This window comes from Grus americana, chromosome 11, assembly GCF_028858705.1.
Source record: "Grus americana isolate bGruAme1 chromosome 11, bGruAme1.mat, whole genome shotgun sequence".
Lineage (NCBI taxonomy): Eukaryota > Metazoa > Chordata > Aves > Gruiformes > Gruidae > Grus > Grus americana.
In genome coordinates this window covers 18,998,407-19,014,677 of record NC_072862.1, presented here as the reverse complement: position 1 = coordinate 19,014,677, position 16,271 = coordinate 18,998,407, and the positions used below count along the sequence as shown (strand labels likewise).

Below are 16,271 nucleotides of genomic sequence, written 5' to 3'. Positions count from 1 at the left end.
TTCAATGTCTCCCTGATACCTTCTATTTACGGAAGTAAATTCACACAAAGGCTTGTGTAGCTGCCAGATTCATGAGTTCTATTTAAATTCCTCTAGCAGTTACAGCCAGAAAACAGCGTTATCAAATTCCTAATATTTCTGAGCAGGAAACACCACAAATGGCCCACTGCAGATGTAGCTGCTCTCCCCAGGAAGACCTAGGAGCAGCAAAGGAGAGCTCAGTGCAGATGTTCTCACTGTAGCAGATAATTCAGCTGCAAAGGCAGCAGACCGCACTGCACTGCACAGGCTCTCCTGCTCTGGTCTGCAGGCAGCATAGCTTCATCGCTGGAGCACCAGCAGGTCCTCCTGCCAAAGTGAGTCCTCGCTGGTAGGGTGCAAATCATGCAAACACACCCCATTTGCTTCCAGGCAGTTTTAGAGGCTCAGTGTTTCCAGCTGGGGGGTTAGTGAAGGCTGTACCAGCCTGGGTGCGGCCTCTGCTTTGTGGTTTATTGTTATCACAGATGGTTTGCACAGCCTTCGAGCTGCTTAAACATCCCCTTTGGAGTGAGAAGAGCCAATAAAGACAACTGCTAATGCATTACTCCAGGATATTGTGTTGTTCCTAAACCTTTCACCTGCCTCTGTTCCCTCCAACCTTCTTCCGGATAGTCTCATGCAACAGGAGAATAAAGTAACAAGTGAGAAGGCAAACAAATAGGGAGAGATATACAGTATCAGGAGGGAATTAATACCTTGGCACTAGATCATGTTGCAACCATATGGTGCTGTGAATACCTTTGGAAGCTTCGCATCTGCTGCTGAGCAAGAAGTCTGCACAGGCTTTCCTCAAACCCCACCTGAGAGCCAGTTCACAGGGAAAAGCCTCTTCCGACGACAGCGCTAATGTCAGATTGGACAGGTGTCTGCTATGGCTAACAAAACAGGGAGTCTCATGCCTTCTGCACCTTTCTTAGGTCACCACAAAGAGACAGAACAGTTTTTAAACACTACATTGCAACTACTCCTACTTCTTTCCAGCTGCTCCAAACTCCCTTCTGTGCCAGCCCCTGCTGTCAGCCTGCAGGTTCCATGGAGTCCAGTAAGCAGGATTTTCCACTGCAACTCTTCGTGTGACAGCGTGGCACAAAGAACACCCCAGAGGAGGAAGGGCAAAAGCTGCTTTACTCTAGGAGCCAAAACAGCATGTGGCACAATTCTGTTAGCCAAGGTGCCACAGATAGCCGGTCCCAGTTGCAGAGGGGACAGCCGTGCTCAGATTCTCAGTCCCAGGCATTGCTCATCACTTGCTCAGGCAGGAAATAACTATTCATTTAATGTGTGAAAGAGATGAGGTTTCTTTGACAGGACAAAGAAAGGATTATAGCAATATATCTGTTTGTTTAGGGAGGGGTAGGATCTGTTTGCTTTAGGATACCAGTTTCCCATAGGGAAAGCAAGCTGATCATCTTCCTTATCCTTCAGATTAGGTAACAAATTCATAAAAGGTTAACTCATTGAAAGCTACTTTGAGGAATCATTGCACAGTTGTTTGAAAGCTAACAGACAGAAAAGCTGAGACTTGTTTCACCTTTTGGAGATGCACATAATAAACAAGTTATGTGCAAACTTCAAACCATACCTTCCCTAGAAGGAAAGTAAATAAAAAATGCAATGATGGATGGATCAAAAAATCACTCAAGACTTGACAAACAAAAATCATAATTGCTCTACTACTCTACTGCTGATCTTCCATGGCAGCAAGAAGTTTCTGTCATAAAAAAAAATCCCTCTATCTTGGCAGCAAGTAACATCTGAAATGCAGGTTCTACCCATGTAAGCAGTAGCTGCTGACATTGCATATAACCGAGCAGATAATGACATGTGGTACCTGCACCTATTTATGCCAGTTGCAGCAATGCAAAGAGAGAGAAGCAATAAAGATTTCTTTTTTTTTTTTTAACTTGGTATAGAATTTCTAGGCTTCCCTCAGCTCCATCCTGTCTCTTTGCTGCAGCAAAGCAACAAGTCACAAAACCAAGAAGGAGCCCTGTGTATTTTAAACATGTGCCTGCATCCAAAAGGAGAGTATTTGGTGAAGGAAGGAAAAATGGAGACATGAAAGCAAAAGCTACTGATGCTGTTCTAGCTACATTCAGGTACAGTGAAGACCCTAAAAGGCCTGGGAATAACTCCATTAAAGCAGAGCATCCACAGACAACCTGAATATATTGCTCTCCCAATCCCTCAAGGACCTAGAACAGAAAGGCAACTAAATAGAAACTAAACCTGCTAGGAGAAAAAGGAAGATTCCAGATGAAGAGTCTACAGGCAGTCTTTGAAAGATGGCTGCTAAGTGTGTGCACTGTCATTCATCACAGCCTGCATCAACTACACACCAGCAAAAACTCAGGGGAAGAAGCTGTGACAAGGAGTCACCCTCTAGTGAGCATTCACCCTTGTGGTAATAAAGCACAACCAGGAGGAAGCAGCACATACAGGGAGATGGGTTGGGGGAGGGTGGATGCTGGAGGGCCTGAATTCAGGATTTCAGATGCTTCCAGGTGAGCAAGAAGCGTGCAGGACCCCCTCCACGCCAGGGGCAGGAAGGATACTCTCAGCGCAGCCGGCAGAGCTGCTCCTGCCTGTGGCACCGGGAGATTCCCAGGTTCTGGTTTGGCCACGGGGTGCACATCCCCACCACGCTTCCTTTCACGTTCCCCCGTTGGCAGGGGTCTCTGCCCCTATCTTTGCAGAGCACATGAAGTTATTAGAGGGAGATTATCCTAGCACGGCACTACAAGCCTTTTGTTATCTTTCTAGGAAAGAGCTAAGCCTTTTGATCCCCTACCAAAAACTAAAAAGCAAATTAAAAGTTAATAAAACCTTAATAAAGAGCTAGTCCTCTGCATTTTAATTAGCTGTTCATAGAAACCAAATACCTCTAATAGACTAAGAAAAAGAAAGGCAAGAAGGAAGTTGCTATGGCTTTGATGAAACAGCTACTCCAGCAGCACAATCCTGTGAATCTATTAAGGTCTTTTACATGAAGAGCAAGAACAGCTGCCTCCCCCCCCAAACGCACGCATATGCTTCTTCCCAAACCAAGGTCATACGTGAGCTGAAAACATTTTGCTAGCTCTCATTTTATGAAAGTTTCTCCACAGTGGAAAAATACACAGGAAAAAACCCCAAAAACTGGAGAAGAGGAAAGGCTCAAAAGCAGCATCAGAAAGTCTGATCAAACACTAGAATCAGAATCACAATAAATACGTAGGAAGAAAGAGGTTTGGGGCTGACTGATACCTTAGAAAGGTATTAAATGTAAAAGCAAAGAAAAAATCTGCTATGATGTCTAGGGGAAAGCTGACAGCGTTAAATGAACAACCCTGGAAGACAACACGCTGGCTGGAGCACAACATGCCAGAGCTGTGGTTATCAGCTCGAGTCAAAAAAGAGCAGCAAAACTCAGGGTCAGAGTTGGAACAGAGTTCACAGGACTTTTCAATGAGTAGGACTAGACTGGAAATAGTGCACAGAATGATAATATCCCAATAAAATTCATGGCACTGATGATGTCGAGGCCTAAGGGACCCATCTGGTCTGGCCTCGGAGAAGGCCAGAAAATGTGACTTCTTGCCTCCTCTCTCTGAACAAGTCGCAGTGGATGAGACCACCTCTTCCAGGAAAGCAACCCTTCCATGTGTGCACTACACAAAACCAGCAAAAGCAGGCACTATCTGCAGCCTGCAGCATTGCTACAGTGACTTATAAAAGTATCTTGGAAGCCAATATCCAACTTCAACATTTCCTCTCATCAAATCTCTGCTAATTTGAAGCCGATCCAGAGCAACTCAGTAACCACATGTAGAACATGTATTTAAAGTCAGGGACTGTGAGAAATTCGCTCCTCCCAGGCTGCCAGCAGCACGTGAAACAATTTTATCTTGTAAATGGGCAGTAAGAATAACATCAATTTGTCAGTGTCATGCTGAGCATTTTCCTTAGAAGCTCTGCAGTGTTTTGGAGGAAAGCTTCCATCATCTCCTGCTTTGGAAGGAGGGAGCGTGCGGCAGATCTGAACCCGGAACGGGCAAACGACTGATGGGAGCCATGGCATTGGGAAGCAGAAAGTGCGGGACAGCAGCGCAAGCCAGGCTCAACCTCAGTGTGCTGCTGCTCGTTTTATTTATTCAAGGTCATGTGGTTGTGGGAGGTTTCAGGGTCTTGAAATCTCTGTCTGAGCTTCTGGCACCCTCTCTGACTCCTACCAAGGAGATGATGACTGATGGCGGGAAATTTTGACCTTTTAACTCCATATCCCTTTTCTAAATTCCTGTGGTCACTACTGGTATCTCCTGTGTAGCAAATTCTTTCTCTCTCTCCCCCAAGAAGCCAAACAAATTACTGTAGTACAGTTCTGAGCGGGGCATAAATCTCCAGGCCCTTGTGTCTCTGGTAATCTTCCCAGTCCCATGGCGTGACTCCAAACTTTTGCCCCCTGCCGCTGGGGAGCCCCAGGTCACTGGACGAGCTCTTTTGCCATCCTTGGAATGGCAGCGAGAATTCCCTGAAGCGTCCCGCGGGGCCCGGGCTGCGGTTCCCAGAACTGGCGGCTGCTGACTCGGCTCAAGCTCTTCCTAGAACCGCTGGGCCTTCGCTCAGCCCCCGGGGCTGGGGGGGGACAGGGAGAAGAGGGGCAGAGGAGGAGGAGGAAGGATAACAGGAAAGAGGCCACGTTGCACAGACCCTTCAGCACTCCAGACATTTCCCTCTCCTTTTTCATGTGAATCCCAGGCGGATGATTTTAACCTTATTTTTAAGTGCTGGAAAGTGCAGGGACGGGCCCAGCTGCAGCCTGTCTGGACTGGCAGCTGGCAGCAGCAGCTCCCACCTCTCCTCCAGCTCCCCTGCCCGGCGCTGCCTCCCTGCTCCTGCCATACCTCGGGCTTGCCTTCAGTAATTCCAGCTCCTGGATTTGAAAGTGACTCTGCAAAAGGCAGCAACCACGCAGAGATATCACACCAAAACTACTTTCCAAGCGTCAGCACACATTATACCAGGAAACATCAGCGGTAACAAACAGCAGTAAGAACTCGCTACAGTGAGGTTTAAACTAGGTTGAGCCTAACACAGGCGATCTATGCTGGGAAGGATCTCCATTACCAGCTCCGTGTGTACCGGCTGTGTACAAAGGCTGCATGCTAGTGCAGTCGTGCCATCACACTTCTAGCAGTGCACTTATTTTATATAACAGCTTTTCTACTTCATGGTTTTCTCAAGCACTCAAATGGAGCCACCCCGGCTCCTAACTCTGCTCTAAGCAGCTGTGTGTACAGCTCATCACACATCCAGCTATCAAACTTATTTCTAGGGAATAGATGTCTATTGTGTGAGCCAGGCATGTCTGGGACCAAATTCTTTTCTTAGCTAATCACATGCAATTTCTCTTGCTTCAAGAAAACTGTGCCAAGGTGATGGAGAAAGAATCTGGCCCATAGATTCCGGCTTCTCCCCAGCACAGCATTTAGCTGTAGAGAGACTTCAGGTTTTCAGAAGGAAGCTCTCTGAGCACCTGGCTGGAAAGTAACAGCCAGAAAATGAAAATTAGGAGCTGAAAGAAAGTAAATAAACTAAATGGCTTTCTCTGCTCTGACAGCACACGTTTCTCCTTCAATCATCTGCACTGCAATGAAAGGTGATGATATTGTTCCATTTACAGAGTTTTTCCTGGCCTGTCCCCAAGGCCACAATACAGTGTGTTTATTTGGTTTTCATAAGGTCAAAGAAGCATATTTGGGTAACACAGAAAGTTTACTATGGACTTTCACCTTCGCGATCTTAAACTAAGTGTGACAGTTGCAATGAAAAATATTTTCTGCTTTTACATATATTACAGGAGGGTCTTTTGGAAGAGAGAAGGCTTTCAGTCTCATTCCACATCCTTCTCAACAGCTTTTAAAAAAATATTTATTACACACAAGAGGAAAAAGAAGAAAATGTCAAGATGTAGACTTTATACCATTCCCATAACACATCGCTGATCCTCCCAAGCCACTGATCACAGACAAGTCAGGCACAAGTCAGGGTTATTCACGCTCATCTGTGCGGAAGAATTCTAGCAATAAGCACTGTTATTACGGATCACATACCTGGGGCTACTGTGCTCATGTACTACTTTAAATAGGTGGGCAGAAGCTGCAGTTAGCAAGTCATGTGCAATGGTGCCTTTTCCACGGGAGCCAAAAAAAACGTTGGCATGGCTTATCAGCTTACTTTATCTGGAAACCTCAACACGCTGGAACTTTATGTACTTACACACCCTGCGCTGTGTTTTTTAAAAACAGGCTGTCAAGCATGCACGCTACCCAAAAGGCGGTCTGTCCTACTCTCTGCACCCCCAAACTCCACACTCTATCTGGTGACAGTCCTTTTTCTGTTTGTAGTGGCCACAGAAACAGCCAGAAATCAAGAGGATTGGGAGCCTGACGCTGGTCCATGATGTGGTCTCACTTTTCCAGAAGGAACAACTGCAAAGGAAATCATCCCTCCCTACCCAAGTGGAGAACGGCAAAATTCCACACCCCTGAGACACCTCCAGAGGTCAGAATATGCTGGAGGGGGAAGGACATGAGCTGATGCTGAAGTCCCACCAACACTGTCTCTGGACAAACCTGCACTGGCTTTGACCCAGCAGCACAATGACTACAGTGACCACATGGGAATGCAGATTACCACTTCCCTCAGATCCCAGTTCCTTTCTAATACAGAAAGGGAAGACAACATGATAAAATGCACATTGATGTCATGAGAGGCATCTTCAAGATGTCTTATGCCACTGGTTTTCAAGGTGCAGTCCTCAGAACTTGGGGGGTTTTCCATGGATTACTGCTGACATCCATGAAAGATGACTAATTAAAGGAAGCCTACTGTCAGGAGGACTTTCTGATGGAAAGTTTTGAGTTACTCATGTTGAAAGTGTTGACAACCAGTACCCTAGGTGATGAGTTGCAAACAGTTTCTCTGAGTCTTTGAATGGGTGGGGGCTGACAGGTGATGTCTTTCCTCCTCCCACCTATGTACCAAATTATATTCACTCCTTCCTTATTTAGCTCCTCCTGTTAAATTCCAAGCAGCTTCTTTGAGTAATCATGTGTAAAATTGGGACTACAATACTACAGATCCAAAACTCTCCCCAGATGGCAGATAATGAAAAAGTGAACCATGTTCTTAACCCCCTCTGACTGCACATTATGTAAGCAGAAATCCCTTTTCAAGTGACAGAAGAGCATCAAATGAGCTAAGCAACGGCTTTAAAGACAACTCTTTGCAGAAGGTGGTAGCTGGGCCTCCTCAGCTCTACTACAATGAGTCAAGTAGAAACCTACATATTACGTATTAATGTATAGTATGTGAGGTATAAATATATAATATTTGTGATATGTATGTAGCTACATAGAGAACGTCTTAAATCTGCTTTTTAAGTTACAAGTTAAGCTGCTGTAACTCAAATGGCTATTAAGTTTCAGACAATACAGCTGAATTAACTCTCACTCAGGCAAAACAAGTTAGCCGATTTTACTGATATGAGAGAAGAAAGATGCAGGAAGTACTCCAAGAAAACCATTTTTTTCTTTCTATTTAGAAAACCAGCTATTTTTTATCCTTCACTCCAATTCCACTAGCCAAAACAGTGAAGTTTTGAATGCCAGCAGCAAAATATAAGAAAAACAAACCAAATGTGATTCTACCTTCCAGGCAATGAAAAACTGCACAAACCGAGTACATAACCCTTCCTTCACATATTGACCTGTTAATACAGACTGTACCATCACTGTTGCCAATTTGCACACACAGCCATACTCAAGCCTGGCAAATGGTTGTTCTTAATTCCTTCTCCACAACTTTAATTGTGCCGCTGCTCTGTCTTGCCCACGACAGGACCACAGAGCTTCCACCTTTTCTCAGAGAACAGCTGATCAGCTGAACAAAGCGCTCCTTTCTTACTTCTTCATTCCGGACGTACTGTTTCTGCAGCCATCAAGGCCTAACTGCATAAACTATAAATAATACCTAATCCTCAAGACGGTGATTAAACTTGCTCATTAGTGCTACAGCATCAGAGACCTGCCTCTTACACTATGTCCCACGTGATGGAGGTGTAAGAAAGGAAGCATTTGGAGAGAAGAGAAGGTTTGCAAAAGGCTTTAGGAACTACCCTCTGAATTCCTGATGAACGAGCGAAGAATTCATCCCCAGCACAGAGGATGGAGCTGCTCGCATCCTGACCAGCCCTCCATAGCCCTGCCAAGGGATGGGAAGATGCTGTGAAGATTCACTGAGGTCGAAGTGACCCCGGTTGTACTGTACGCCCAGCAGTTTTCAAAAAAGCTCCCACACATTTATACACAATGTAAAGCACAGAAAGGAGCAAGCAGTCTGACATTAGCTGGTGCCATGGAAATTCAATAAAATACAGAACCAAACGTAAGAACTATAACGATTCAACCACTTTTGCTGCTTTCCTCCCCCTTGTTTTATTCAGGGAATATTCCACTCACTCTCCTCTTTCCCAGTTGCTCTTTTCACCCTTTTCACTCCCTGCATTGTTTCCACTCTTTCTTTTTAAAAGAAAGAAGCTCCTCAGTTGATTTCTAGCCTTCACAGATTCCCTCAGCTTCTCAATTCTTTTATCATATATTCCCTCCCCATCTTACCCATTTTCCACAGGGGACTTCCAATATCCTTTATTATTTGCCCCTGTTTTCTTCTGGTCCCAACATAAATGCACAAACATGTTCTAAACTAAAAGAAACAGCCACTACAGATGCAGTCAGTCATTTGCCTGATCTCATATCACTGCATAGTTAAAAAAACCCAACAAACCACCAACAAAAAAGCATTTTTCCCTTTCTTGCTGTTCTTCATGCCCCTCTTTCTTCTGGGTTCTCAGAGTTTGAGCATGAAACCAACTGAAAGTCTGTCCAAACAGACATAGCCCATTTCTCAATTAACTGCTCCAGCCACCGCTAAGGTAACTAACTGCTGCGTTTTTCCAGCAAACCACTCATGTCACAAGCTCAGCTCTCAGGGCTTAATTCTATACACATCACCAGCAAGTATTGCTGCCCAGCTAGCATAAAATGCAAAGCCATTTCCCACAGAGCTGGTTTCCAAAGAGGGTTTTGATTGCCAGGATTTGCTTTTATCAATACGCAGAAATTCTCCACTTGCCTGTTTTCATCCCCCAGTTGCTGGGGGATTTATCACAGCAGTTTCCCCTCTACTGTGACAAACTGCAGTTCACCAGCGGGGTTGCTAGAACCAGAACTTGGACAAAAAACCCTTGAAAGGCTGATCCAAGCAAATTGCATCAACAGTCAGTGATGGCAGTGTGCCAGTGCTAATTACTTCACTGCCAATCAGTTTATCAGAAGCACCCAGCCAGCGTGCTCATCTTTCAAGTCCTCTCTGTGTCTCCAAGTGCCCCACCTTGCCTTCCTCCACTGCTGAAACATCTGGGTGGCCCCTTCTCTTCTCACAGTGCAGTCTAAAGAGATGACAAAGGCTCCAAGTAACAACATAACATAAGTTCTAATGAAAATGCAGTGGAAAACAGAGCAAGAAAGCACAGTATAATCTAAAGTGTTAAGATGCTTTAGGTCCAGATTGGAGCATCTTCTTTGTTACTCAACACGGAAACATTGAGCTACTGCCTATCTGGAAGGACAGAAGGCAGCTGGAACAGAACAGTGTTGGAGAGCCGCATTCATTCTCCTCCCTTTCTTAGGAAGGCTGAGGAAATTAAACCAGATCCAAGAACTCTTTCTTCTCCGTTAGCACTCATCTGCCACCAGCTTTTTTGCAAAGCAGTCCCTCCCATCCTCCTTCCTGTGGTCACACCAGGCAGCAGCCAGGCTCTTCCAGGGAATCAGACAAGGCAAGAGCAGAATCTCATCTGCCAACCACCTGAACGTACAGCAGAGGCAAGAGATTGTAAGAAGAAACGTGTTTTTTTAAGAAGAAACTTTTTACTGTTTCTTAGGATCTGGCTTCTGTGTAGAATGACACACAAAGAAACTCTTACAACACATACATGGTGAGGAATTCAGATTAGGGAAGTACAGAGAGAAGTAGAGACAGCTCTGAACCAAGCTTGAAAACTCAAGCACACATCGTAAGATGAGACCAGCAGGCTTGTACAAAGAACTAGGAGGAAAAAAGAAGCCATTTTAAATCTTCCTATTTGAGGAGCTGCTGAACGCTCAGTTTAAACTTCTTTTTTTGGACATAGATAATCCCCATGATTTTAACACTTGAATTTGAGGTGGGAGGGGGAAGTAAATGACCGCCAACATAGCAAAGCAACTCAGATCTCACCAGGGACAATCTGGAGTAACTGACCGCAAATGGAAAAAATGAACTCATGTATTTTAAAGGGGTGAATTTAACTCAAAAATATCAAACCCAAGAAAAGCTATAAACTCTTATGCCATTAATATCCTGTAGACCTATTTTCAATACTTCTCATTCATATCGCATGCATATGTAAAAAGAGTGGCAATGCACTTTCATGATCTTAAATCTCAGAAGGGTTAAATAAGAGCTGGTGAAAAAGTCCCTAACTATAACAGCCTGAGTAGCAGTACTGCCTTGTGCAGCGTTGGGAACGCTTCTTTACAGGTTGCTCCCTGCAGCCAGCTGAAAGAACCAGTGATCAGGGATTACAACTCATAGCACTCTGAGACAAATTTGCATTTGATTTACTGAGTGAAGCTTTCCAAAGCTGTCATAAAGGTTCCCTTCATCTCCTCCTGGCTCGTACGCAGCCAAATACAGCTACACCTGAGAGTGCCTTTGCCATCCTGTCCGGAGGCTGGGATTCAGCTCCTAAACCTTCAAAGGCTGCACAGTGTTCCGAAGTGCACAGGGGGCAAATACACACTGACCTGAACTGCAGAGCTAGAAAAGATGAATAAAACAAAAAATACGGGACAGTTTACTAAAGGTTTGGTCCATGACTCAACAGTTTGTAAAGTCTGCCCAGGAAAGGTTGGCAACCTGAAACTGATGTAAAAATAGTGCCTTTTTAACAAACCCAGAGCCAATCAAAACCATGTAACAAATCCACTGAACTTCAGGTTGTTACCACATTGCATTGCAACATTTTGAAACTTCCCAGAACAAAGCTTTTGTCCACAGGACAGAGCCGTTTGCGCAAACTAGAAATATCCGCTGCTGTTAAGGCAGTGAATTCTATGTACATACCCACAGTCGCAACAGCCGCAGAGACCATTCCTCCGTAGCAGGCAGGAATGATACGCACTTGAACATGTACACCTATGCGTGCAGCCACACAGAAACATAGCAAACTGCATGTGTATGTCTTTATTAAATCCTACCAGCTAAAGCTTCGGGAAGAGAAAGTTGCGGTCATGAACTCGTCAAAGCAAAGAAACAAAACAAATATGCAATGTTGCTCTTCGGGGAAGAGGGTATGGAGAACGAGGAGTGTGCAGATTAGATTTTTCCTGCACTCTGATGAATTTATGGGGGAGACAGGTGAAGTGAAACCTGATGAGGGTAACTTTAGCCAGAGAGAGTGAGATAGAAATAAACAATATTATTCCTGGAAAGAAGGGGTAGTAGCTGTCCCTCTGCCAAAGTGCACTCCGGTCCAGAGCCTATTAGCTGCGGATTCCTTTCTGTGCTCCACCTCCCAGTGTCAGGGCAACGGTCCCAGGCCTTGACGTCAAAGCTGCCTTTTGTTTGCTGCGCAGACTTTCCTCCTTTGTAGGTTTAGCAGACCGAGGCATAGAAGCAGCTGGGCAAAGGGCTCTATTCTGGCCAGATCTGCAAATTCAATGCAAGTCTCCAAGGAAAGTCCTCTCCCCACGTTACTAATTTCAACCTTTCCAGTGGAAAAAAAATAAATTAGTTCAGTATGGCTAAATTGGTTTACGTCTAAATTGTCCTCTTGCTAACCTTTCCTTGAATTCACGCCCTGTGTTTTATGTTGCGGTTTTATCTTGCATTATTTAGATTGCAAGAGCTGCCAAGCAAGGACTCTTTCCATAAGCATAAGACAAGACTGTAAAACTACTTCTTTATCAGATCTATTTGGAAAAAATCCTCGCAAAGGCAGAGGGATGAACTCCCCAGTGTTCCAGGATATCAGAGGGGGAAGGAAGAATGAGACCAGGTGCTATTACGAAATCCTTCCACCTCTCCGCTTGGGACAGCTAGAGCCAAACTGGCTGTTTTCCAAAGTTAGCAGAGGAGCCTCTCCTCTGCTAGTCCTGATGACTTGGGCACATATGAGCCATTCCTTGCCCTTCACATCCACCTGCCTGCCTGCCCCAAAACACAAGCTATCCTGCGGGAGTGCAAGGGAAGAGGGGCCGGTAGTAGAACTAGCTGTGTTAGGTCAGGCTTCTCCTGCTAAAGAGACCCTTTCAGATACAGTTATAGCAGTCATGATAGGGTTATGGCACTCCCAATGTAAATTCAACACTCTATGATATCCTATAGATTTTTGTTTAAAGGCTAAAGATTGTAGGTCAATATAACAGGAGGCAAAAAGACATGGAAAACCAGAGTCACATTATACATACAAAAATGGACACGGTAATCAGCTGCTACATATTTCCAAGAGGTGATGCCAGTCTTCTCGCATGCTCACGGTTAAGTTCTGACCACGTTTGTAATCACTCCTTTTGACAGCAATAAACCTGACACTCACTGGGATATTCCACAACAGGGGCCTCCTATTCCCCTGCCGCTGAGACTCCCAAACCCACGTCCCTCTGCCCAAAGCCAAGGCCAACACTCTTACTCCTGTTTTCCGAACAGAGGTGTGCTGCAGGTTCTCCTTTTTCCTCCTTCTAAAAGCTCAACACTGGGGAACCTTTGGTATCTTTCCTTCTTGTAAGACTCTCAAACTAATACTTGACTTCATGATTCTCGCACGAGTACTGTTGCTGGCTTTGTATACCTGTTACTGAATGGAAAAAACACGACTATTATCTCCTGACTAAGGCACAGGGTCATCACTGCTGGGATGCAGCATTCCTACGCTATTAGTAGCTAACAAGATGAGCAGTGTATAGTCCTGCTGGAGGGGGGGGGAGAAAGAAAAAAGAAAAAAAGCCCTTTCTATCATCTCTGCTGTCAGAGCAATAGAAAACTATACGCTCAGCCCAGGCCCAAGTGTTTCATTCCTTGTGAAGTGTTAATTTGTGAGGCAGAAAGCAAGTTGCCTGCACCTCCGTGGTGCCTGGTCGTCCCATGCCATCCTACTGACCTGTACAGAAAGCTAAACTTCCCAAAGGAGTGACCGCCATCCAGTTCCCTGGGACAGCTTATTCACTAACTAGCACGAGTAAATCTTCATTCAACAATGCACGTCCCGGGTAAGAGGAAGGAGTCCCAAGTCAAGTCTCATGCAGTCACACTTCCCTCTCCTTTCAGCCAAACTACAAGCACACAAATAAACAGGGGCACTGGGTATCACCTTTATTCTTTTTTAAGCTCCTTCCAGCGTTTTCAGAGAAGTCACACTACACAAAATGAAATGTTCATTTTCACTTGTTCTCTACCAGCAAGGAGACACAAGCTAGCAGGTCAGTAGGATGACTTTATACTACCGACTTAAAAGCACACATGGGTGGTATCGGAGGCAGATGTCCGGAAGTTCACCAGCTGCTACGGTCTGATCTAGAGCTCTGCATGGGAGTGCTTCACCAAACCGGGCTCTGACTTTCTATCAACGTGTCCTGGAAACGCACACTGCCAGTCAGGTCACTGCAGAGATAAGCAGGACCTTTTAGGCCTCATACAGATCCTTTCTCTAATATAAAGGCTTGACAAAATTGAGCCCTGGGGATGACTAGCAACTTGAACTTAATTTGTCACACAGCATGCTCTAAAACTAGGCTGTGATGCAGACAGAAAGAATTTCCAGGTATTGAAGAGGCAGCTGTTCCAGCAACTCAGCACTCTCTTCCCAGCTCCACCGAAGCAGGTGAGCGCGCGACAGGAGGCTTATTCCAAGCGCTCTGAACCCAGGAGTCAGGTCTCAAGAAATCAATAGACTAAAATGCTACTAGTAGAGGTATCAGGGTGGAACGGTTGCATGTGGCTGATTATTGGCCTTCAGACTGTTGGCTCTTCAAAGAGTCATATTTTCCAATCTCCCTGTCACTACAAGGGCCAAGAATCTTGTAAAAAAAAAAATTAAAAAAAATCATAGGCTATCTCATCACAAGAAAGAATTATGAATCCAGAGCCAGAGGCTTGAAGAAAAACAGTAAGTCTGCAGAGAGCTAACAACTACCGGAGCACCTCCTGATGCTGGAGATAGTTGAGGTTGGTGCCAGCTCTCAAAGAGCCAGGCAAGACAAGCCCACCATCACTGCCTAGCAGACCTGCTTTTAGCAACCAGCTGGTGCCCAGGGCAGGATTTGTGCCACAGCAGCTCTGCCCACTCCTAACTCCTACCCCCCCTCTCCATTCCAAGCTCAGATGATACAGGAACAAGCTGCCTGTCACAGGAGGGTGATCACTTGCGTGCATTTCATTTGTAGATATATGATGGGGTGTTTCTGAGTTAAAAAACACAAACTAGCCACATAGCTGAAAGTGTTCAGCTAGGTCTTAGCTGTCTCACCAAGTCAAGTAGAACTCTTACCACCTTTCCAGTACTGAGCAGTGAGTGGCACTCTGTGCGCTGCATGCTGAGCAGCACCAGCTTCCCACCCGAGTCAGAACAGGCAAGGAGCACGGGGCAGGTGCTACAGCGGCTTGGAGGCCATGGCTGCCTTGACTTCCCTGTCTGTCACATTATTTTTGTTTGTGATGTTGGTGCAGAGACCTAAGGAAACAGAAGTCCTGGGAGGAAGTGAGTCAGGAAACCTGTACCTCATCACAGGGGCAAGCGTGACTCAGAATGCACGGTGCTCGCCGCTCCCCAGCGCCCTGGAGGAGGTGATAAGATTGTGTAATCCCCAAGATAACTTGCTGCACATCCTAATTCTGCTGATCCTCCCAGGGGAGGGGTGCCTCTGCTGAGTACTGTACATTAGCAGATTTCTTAGAATAAACTGTGACAGCTCCCTGTGAGCTCACCGCGTGGGAGGGGGGATGCTGGGCTCCCTGCCTGCGCTGTGAGAAGAACAAGGAGCTACAGAAGTACTGCATTTATCGAGAGCCCAGCAAAGACCTGGCAAACTTCTTGTTTAGTCTATTTGTTCTTCTTTCACAGACAGAGTGTAGGGATGTGAGTACTTGAAAGCCACAGAGGAACCAGCTATAAAGCAGAGGGAAAGATTTAAGAAAGAAAGAATTTGAGAAAGAAGATGAGGACAAATGTGGTGAGAATAGGAGGGGTAGAGACAGTCTGCATGGTCAGGACTGGTGAGGGGACAGTCGGGGAGAGAGGTACGTGAGATACCAGGAAGAAAAAAACCCAAGAGCGTGGGCCAAGCGAGAGAAGAGAGGAGGGCAGAGAGGATGGAGAAAAGATTGTAGGGAGAGCCACTTAGAAGTGATGAGGAAGGTACAGCGAAAACAAAACGCTCCTGGGATTGAGAGAGCAAAGAAACGTTATACTGAGGGAGAGAGGTCACCATCCATTTTGAATTCTCAGTACACACCAGAGCCAGAGTTCACATTTCTGGGTCTCTGTTCATCTGTGTAAGGGCCACTCCTGGAAAACAACCACAGCCCTAAAGCAGGGGGGTGGAACAAGATACAAAAAAACCCACCCTTTTGCAGCTATACAGGATTGTCCTTGATTCCTCTCCATGAATGCAGGCACGAGCGGCATTAGCACTCACAAGCTCAGCCCTTTCCCTGTGTCAGTACAGCACCTAGTGCAAAAGGGTCTTGGGACATGAGCAGGCTTCTGGAAATTTCTGCTGTACAAGTAAAGCTCCCAGACACCTCGGGGGGCTTGATGCCAGCTGAACTTCCAAACTCCAACCCTCTGCTCCGCAGAGACAAAACCGTGCCTACAAAATTGTTTTTGCAAGCAAGCTACTGAATATGAACAAAGAGAGGAGGAAGCACTCACTGTCCCAGCGCAGGCACAGCTAGCACGCATGCACACCGGAGCGCACACTGCTGCTACACATGGGCTTTCACAGAAACTTGTACAGAGTCAGAAAACACCCCATCCTGTCCCAACTCAGTGTCAAAACCCACTAAACAATCATGAAAACAGCACGAGTTAGGAAAATCCAGGCCCGGTTATACAGAAAATTCACTTTCAGGAAGCACCCCCAACTAAG

General features: G+C 45.7%; 1 protein-coding gene across 10 annotated transcripts in view; it reads right to left on the bottom strand.

Moving 5' to 3' along the window:
• The window catches only part of MAPKAPK3 (MAPK activated protein kinase 3), a 125,420-nt gene that overhangs the window by 82,269 nt on the left and 26,880 nt on the right, over nucleotides 1-16,271 (bottom strand). The window contains exon 1 of one of the 10 annotated variants that reach the window (XM_054837646.1): nucleotides 14,672-14,921. The exons of 7 other annotated variants lie outside the window; for them this stretch is intronic. The gene's annotated coding sequence lies outside the window, so the exon portion shown is untranslated. Of the gene's footprint in view, nucleotides 1-6,134; nucleotides 6,496-14,671; nucleotides 14,922-16,271 lie in introns of those variants that run through there. 2 more of the 10 variants (XM_054837647.1, XM_054837640.1) reach the window with 2 other exon arrangements.